Here is a 6,220-nt window from a genome sequence, read left to right on the forward strand (position 1 = left end):
TCAGATTTGGACTCAAACCTTGTTCCACAGTAAAAGTGAAACCAACCGTCTTCTCATATTCCCTCCGAGGCGATCCTGCTCCCACATCCCGACGTTCTCAGCCCGACATCCCATGATCCCCAGACTGTATGTGATGCCATGGAAACAGGACATGAAGAACCAGCGGCTCCTGATGAAGGTAGACACCAGAGAAGGAAACAAACGCACCACCTGTTTGTGTGAATACATTCTGTATCTGAATATGGATTTAAATCACTGGAAATCTGTATTTCTTCTATGAATATTTCTTTTTGTCATTTATTTTATTTATTTGTTTATAAATGAGACGTTGATCTCAATGTGACTTCCTGATTAAATGAAGTCAAAATACCGAGCAGACGTTGCTGTTTTCCAGCAACAACACTGGTGAAGTAACATGTGTTTTTATCAATGGAGTAAGATTTTAGCACCTTCCCATGACCTCTGAACCCCCCAGGGGGTCACGACCCTGAGGTTAAGAACCGATGGGTAATGTAATGTTGTCTCTGTGTCTGTGTGTGTGTGTGTGTGTGTGTGTGTGTGTGTGTGTGTGTGTGTGTGTGTGTGTGTGTGTGTGTGTCAGAACGCAGCTCTGGCAGGGATTCCTGTTGTTCCTCTTGAGGAGTCTTTGTGTTTCTGTGGACGGGAGCGTCTCTGCCACAGTCAGGACGCCAACCACTGCTCCTCCTCCTCCTCCTCCTCCTCTTCCTCTTCCTCCTCCTCCTCTCATCCTCTTATCCAGACAGGACTGACAGCTCATCACTCCTCCCACTTCTCCAGGTAAAAACACCTGACAGACTGATGCTGCATTCAGGTCGTGTCGGGAACAATCAGCTTCGTTCGCCTTCAGCTACAGTTCGATGACTCGCTGTGGAGGTGATGACATCAAAGGGTTTCACCCTGTGTTTTCCTGCAGGTACAACAGCTCTGTGGTGACGACCAGGCGTCTCTACCACACCTGAGGACAGATCTCACCGACACTGATGAACCCGTCTGCTTCACAAGCTGAGGAACGGCCTTTGACATGACTCGACATGTCTGACACTATTTCCCACTGTTCAGGAGGTCACATCACGATTTGTCAAAGTGCTGGTCACCACGGAAACCAGCCACTGATACACGCCTTAAAACCTCTAGTGTTGCAGCAGTTGAAGAACATTAACACTTAGTTTTAGTATAACTGACACATATTTGCTGTTCACACTGTGTAACCATCGTACAGTGTTATTGTTGTATGTGATGCAATTAATGCAGTAACTTCATACGTTTGACTTGTGAGGTGTTTGCTCTTAGTATCCTCAGTACTGACTCATTAGTCATATAATTAACTGATATTGATAAAGTGGCATTGCACTGAGCGTTCTCGTCACTGCAGTGGTTTGATCAGGCAACAGTCAAATCTCTTTCATTTGCCGTATTTTATTATTTAATTAAAAACTGTTAAATAACAAACAAACAGATAAGGAACCTTAAGTAGTGGCATGACTGTTCTTGTAGGACGGCCTGAAGAGCAACTATTAGTTTACATTTAGCTGAAATGAGATTACATCTGACTTTATATCAGTCTAAAGTAAAAGAGGTGGAGACTCATGTCAGAGCTTGTAAGAAAGCCAAGGACGGAGAGAAGAGTGCGAGCCAACATGACTTGTTAAACTGGTTTTGAAACATAACTTCAACTGGTTTTAACTTTTGCCTTCACTTTTGAACTTCATCGCTTGTGACGGAGTTTTTAATCTGGTGAGTAAACTCAACAAAAACAGATAAAAAGACGCAGCGTAAGTGTTAATAGAGTTAATAATGTAACTGCAGAAGGCCACAGATTCACATTATTAGTTGGAAATTGGTAAATCAATCATCCGTGGCTGTGTGTTGTTCAGATGATTTTTGATGATTTCAGTTTGTCCCTTTAATGTGATAGATTGCTTCACACACTGTATTGGACTCACAGAGGAAAGCATAGTCTTTTTGTAAAAGATTATTAACCTGTCCTTTTGTATATTTAATATTTTCAAAGACTATTCTGGATGACATGAGTTTTTGGTTTGTTTTTGTTGTTTTATTTGCTAAGTTGTGCCTTTGTTTCCTTGTTCAGGAGCCAATTGGCTGCCATCTTTTGTTTTGATTTGGTAACAGAGGCTCATCTCTGAGCGGCTCATTTTCTTTAGGTTAATGAAAACGCAAATAAACATGGAGTCAAAAACCATCCAACATAAACTACAACCCACATTACTATCTCTCAAAAATATGACTAAGTGCTAAGCTTGTCTTTTGGTCTGTACTTCCTCTTTGTGTTTTACAACTTCTTCACTTTTTTCAGTTTTTCCTTTTGATATTAGACAGAAAATTTTCCTGCTGAGCTGTGAGAAAAATCTTAATCCTGAATCTAGGAGGACTAAAGAGGATTATTATCACTGTGTGTTGTATGGCAATATTCAAGCTCAGCAGTTTAAACAAGTGTCCACTAAACCATCATTTTCCTGCACATCATTCAGATCAGATCAATATTTTAATAGTGTCTTATGAGCTGTGTAGCAGCTTCCCAGCACCTCTGACCCTCTTCTGATCACTGTTGTTGTTAAACTGTATTCATGCTGATTTAGTCAGACCAGCCTCAGCTAGCAGGTCTGATGCTAGCTGTAAACAGCAGTAAACAAACCTGAGTCTAACTCTTTGATGTGGGAAGGAGTTCAGCTCACTGACTAGCAGGTTGTGGCTAGGAGGATCAGTGCTAACCAACCCTGAGACAGGCTGGAGGCTAGCTGCTAGGACCTGAGTCATGAGGAGACGTGGCTGTGGCAGGATAACACAGCACCAGCAGACCTGGGATCAGTAGCCTCTTACAATAATGTGCATGTAATTAAAGTATCCAAGTTATAGTTTTCTACTGCAGTAAAAGTATGTGCTGCAAAAACTCCAACAAGTACATTTAATCAGTAAAACTGAAGTAACAGACTAAATGTAGTTCATTACTGACCACATATGAGGCGATGCTGTGATGACATCACAAGTCAAACAAATGCTTTAGATCAAGTTGAACAAGATTTTCAGCTGATACCTTTTGAAACAAACTGAGTTTAAAGTTGCTGAAAAAACAAAACTGAGTGAAACAAATATATTAAACCCAGTTTTCTTCCATCATCAAACGTCATGATGTTTATCAGACACAGAAATCCTGAAGCTTTTAATATTCAGATCTTGTTCTAATGGTCACGTTTGATTCAAATTGTACATTTAAAAACATTTTAAACTCGTTTTAAAAATGACACTGTTCAGACAGCATGTTAGAGTTCTAGAAATAGTTATGCTACTACATGTTTGACCCATCTTTAAGTGAATGTCATGTTGATGAGCATGTGCTGAAAATAATAACTTTATGAAGTGATATTTACAATATTTCATCTTGATTAAAATGGTTTGAGAGACATTTTGATTCATCTTGGCCCATTATTGTTGTTGGAATAAACAGCTCTGTGTTAATTTTATGAGCATGAAGTAACTCTGGTGTTTTACAGATTAAAACAAGGAACAAAGCAGTGAGGATCATTACAAAGATTTGAAAAACCAGCTGAAAATGGAAATGCTGAGTAACCTGTGGTTCCCAAAAATGGATATCGGTGAGTTCAAGGAGCAATATCCAAAACCTTTTTGGCAAGTCTCACCATTCAGCAGCCATCTTGGAAATGGCCCCGGGACATTATCTTGACTAAAATATGTAAAGCATGATGAAAACAGAGGGTTGAGAGCTCCAAGTCCAAGTTAAAGAAACTGTGATTTACTCACTAATAATCTAATTTAGATTAATTCTTTATGATTAAATCTAAACTAAACTGTGTTTAAACTGTGTTCAGAATAATTATGAAATATTTGCATGAAATAATAAAGGTATTTTTAATATTCTAATGATCCGCATCATTTACAATTTTGAATTAAATACACATATGTCCAATCATCTCCAATAGTAATGACTGAAAGAATTCATGAAAATGAATATTTCTGTTCTTTACAGGGTTGAAACGCAGAAGTTCTAAATATCTGCGACCTGAAAATGAGATTAACTGAACTGAGTCAGAACTTTCTGCTGTTCTGAATTTACTGTGTTTTAACTGAAGCATTTGATCGACTAATTAAAACACCAATTCATTTACTGAAATATGTATTGCATAATGTTTCATAAATTTACGTTTCATTTCATTTAAAGATGGAAGACAGGAGGTTATTGCTCCAAGTCCAAATTAAAGAAACTGTGATTTTCTCTCTCATGAATCTAATTTGAATCTTTTCTTCAGGATTAAATCTAAACTAAAAATGTGTTTAAACTGTTCAGGTTGAATTTTTTTTTGCATGAAATAATAAATAAAGGTTACTAATATTCAAATGATCAGCATTATTAACAAGTTTGGATTAAATGCTTTTGTGTCCACAACCCACAGAGTGCAAGCGTTACCAGCATCAGCACTGATGGAGCTTCACGGCCTGACAGTGAGTTTAACTGAACTGAGTCAGAATTTTCTGCTGTTTATTAAGATCTAAATTTACAGTGTTTTAACTGAAGCATTTGATTGACTAATTAAAGCACCAATGAATAGATTCAGAAATAAATACATTTGTATTCCATTATCTTCAGCGGTAATGACTGAATATATCTGTATATTTCTGTCCTTTACAGTGAGAGCTGATCTCACAGGGCTCAACTGGAGAATCATTGGAGTCCTGCAAGTTACAAGTGAGCGCGAACTGACCACGAGAAGTCTAGAACGTCTGCGAACTAACAGTGAGTTTAACTGAACTGAGTCAGAACTTTTCTGCTGTTTCATAAGATCTGAATTTACAATATTTCATATTATTAATATTTTAATATTTTTTAAATATTCTCTAGTGGCTGCGAATATCATGTATATTAATAATACATGATATTCACAGCCACTAGATGTCGCTCTAGTCCAGCTGCATCTCAGACCAAAACAAAGTCCTTGTCGGCCACACCTCCCCCTCCCTTCTTGTTCTCAGCAAAGTGTCACAGAGCCCAGTGAAAGTTTCCACTAAACACACAACAGGAAGCACAACTGAATAAAGTTCCTCTGTGAACACAAGAGCCAATAAAAACAGTTCAGCTACAACCATTAGCCCATGCTAGCATTGCTGCTATATGCTGCACAGCAAAGCTGGCAGTAAGCTAACTAGCGATAGCAACATTTGCTGAACAAATTCATCATATAGGTAACAGTAATTTAGCTAATGCTACTGTAGCCGTCACTACTGACAAACAGAGAGGTTGTACGATCTGAATAAAGGTGAAAACATCCAAAAATACAACTTAAAAAAGAAGAAGAAAAACAGAGGCACAAAGAGAGGACGGTAAAAACTTTAAACACTTTATGCTTTGACCTGAACGCTTCATACTCTCTTCTGCCATCTCACTTTGACAGTGTTGTGTGGGCCGTCATATTTAATTAAAATAATTTGTGCCTTTTCATCTTCGATGTTAATGAATAAATTTGGATATTTTTTTACTTTACAGTGGAAGGTTATGGAGTGGAGCCCGAGAGCTTTAAAATGGAGCTATCTGAAGGTGAGTTTAACTGAACTGAGTCAGAATTTTCTGCTGTTTAATAAGATCTGAATTTACAGTGTTTTAACTGAAGCATTTGATCAACTAATTAAAGCACCAGTTAATTTACTGAAATATGTATTGCATAATGTTTCATAAATTTACATTTTATTTCATTTAAAGATGGAAGACAGGAGGTTATTGCTCCAAATCCAAATTAAAGAAACTGGGATTTTCTCTCTTATGAATCGAATTTGAAACTTTTTTTCAGGAATAAATCTAAACTAAAAATTTGTTTAAAATATTCAGTTTGAATTGTTTTGTGTGAAACAATAAATAAAGGTTACTAATATTCAAATGATCAGCATTATTAACAAGTTTGGATTAAATGCTTTTGTGTCCACAACCCACAGAGCGCAGCCTTACCTTCGTCAGGAGTGACAGCAATGATGGAGCTTCACGGCCTAACAGTGAGTTTAACTGACCTGAGTCAGAACTTTCTAATGTTTAATATGATCTAAATTTACAATATTGTATATTATTAATATTATAAATATTTTCTAGTGGGAGTGAATATCATGTATATTAATATATGTGATATTCACTGTCACTAGATGTTGCTCTAGACCAGCAGCATCTCAGACCAAAACAAAT

General features: G+C 37.3%; 1 protein-coding gene and 2 long non-coding RNA genes across 4 annotated transcripts in view; 2 read left to right on the forward strand and 1 right to left on the reverse strand.

The window, feature by feature from the left end:
• Positions 1-6,220, reverse strand: part of LOC147817456 (uncharacterized) — a 32,430-nt gene that overhangs the window by 19,386 nt on the left and 6,824 nt on the right. The window lies entirely within an intron of this gene.
• The window catches only part of LOC111645715 (uncharacterized), a 69,432-nt gene that overhangs the window by 18,525 nt on the left and 44,687 nt on the right, over positions 1-6,220 (forward strand). The window lies entirely within an intron of this gene.
• LOC147817457 (uncharacterized) lies at positions 916-6,196 on the forward strand. Its single transcript, XR_015436351.1, has 6 exons — positions 916-1,755; positions 3,531-3,632; positions 4,449-4,497; positions 4,685-4,789; positions 5,537-5,587; positions 5,980-6,196. It is a non-coding gene; the product is annotated as an uncharacterized LOC147817457 (long non-coding RNA).

The sequence above is a fragment of the Seriola lalandi genome, unplaced genomic scaffold, assembly GCF_002814215.2.
Source record: "Seriola lalandi dorsalis isolate HSWRI2012SDOR001 ecotype SW California unplaced genomic scaffold, Sedor1 jcf7180002054955, whole genome shotgun sequence".
Taxonomy (NCBI): Eukaryota; Metazoa; Chordata; class Actinopteri; order Carangiformes; family Carangidae; genus Seriola; species Seriola lalandi.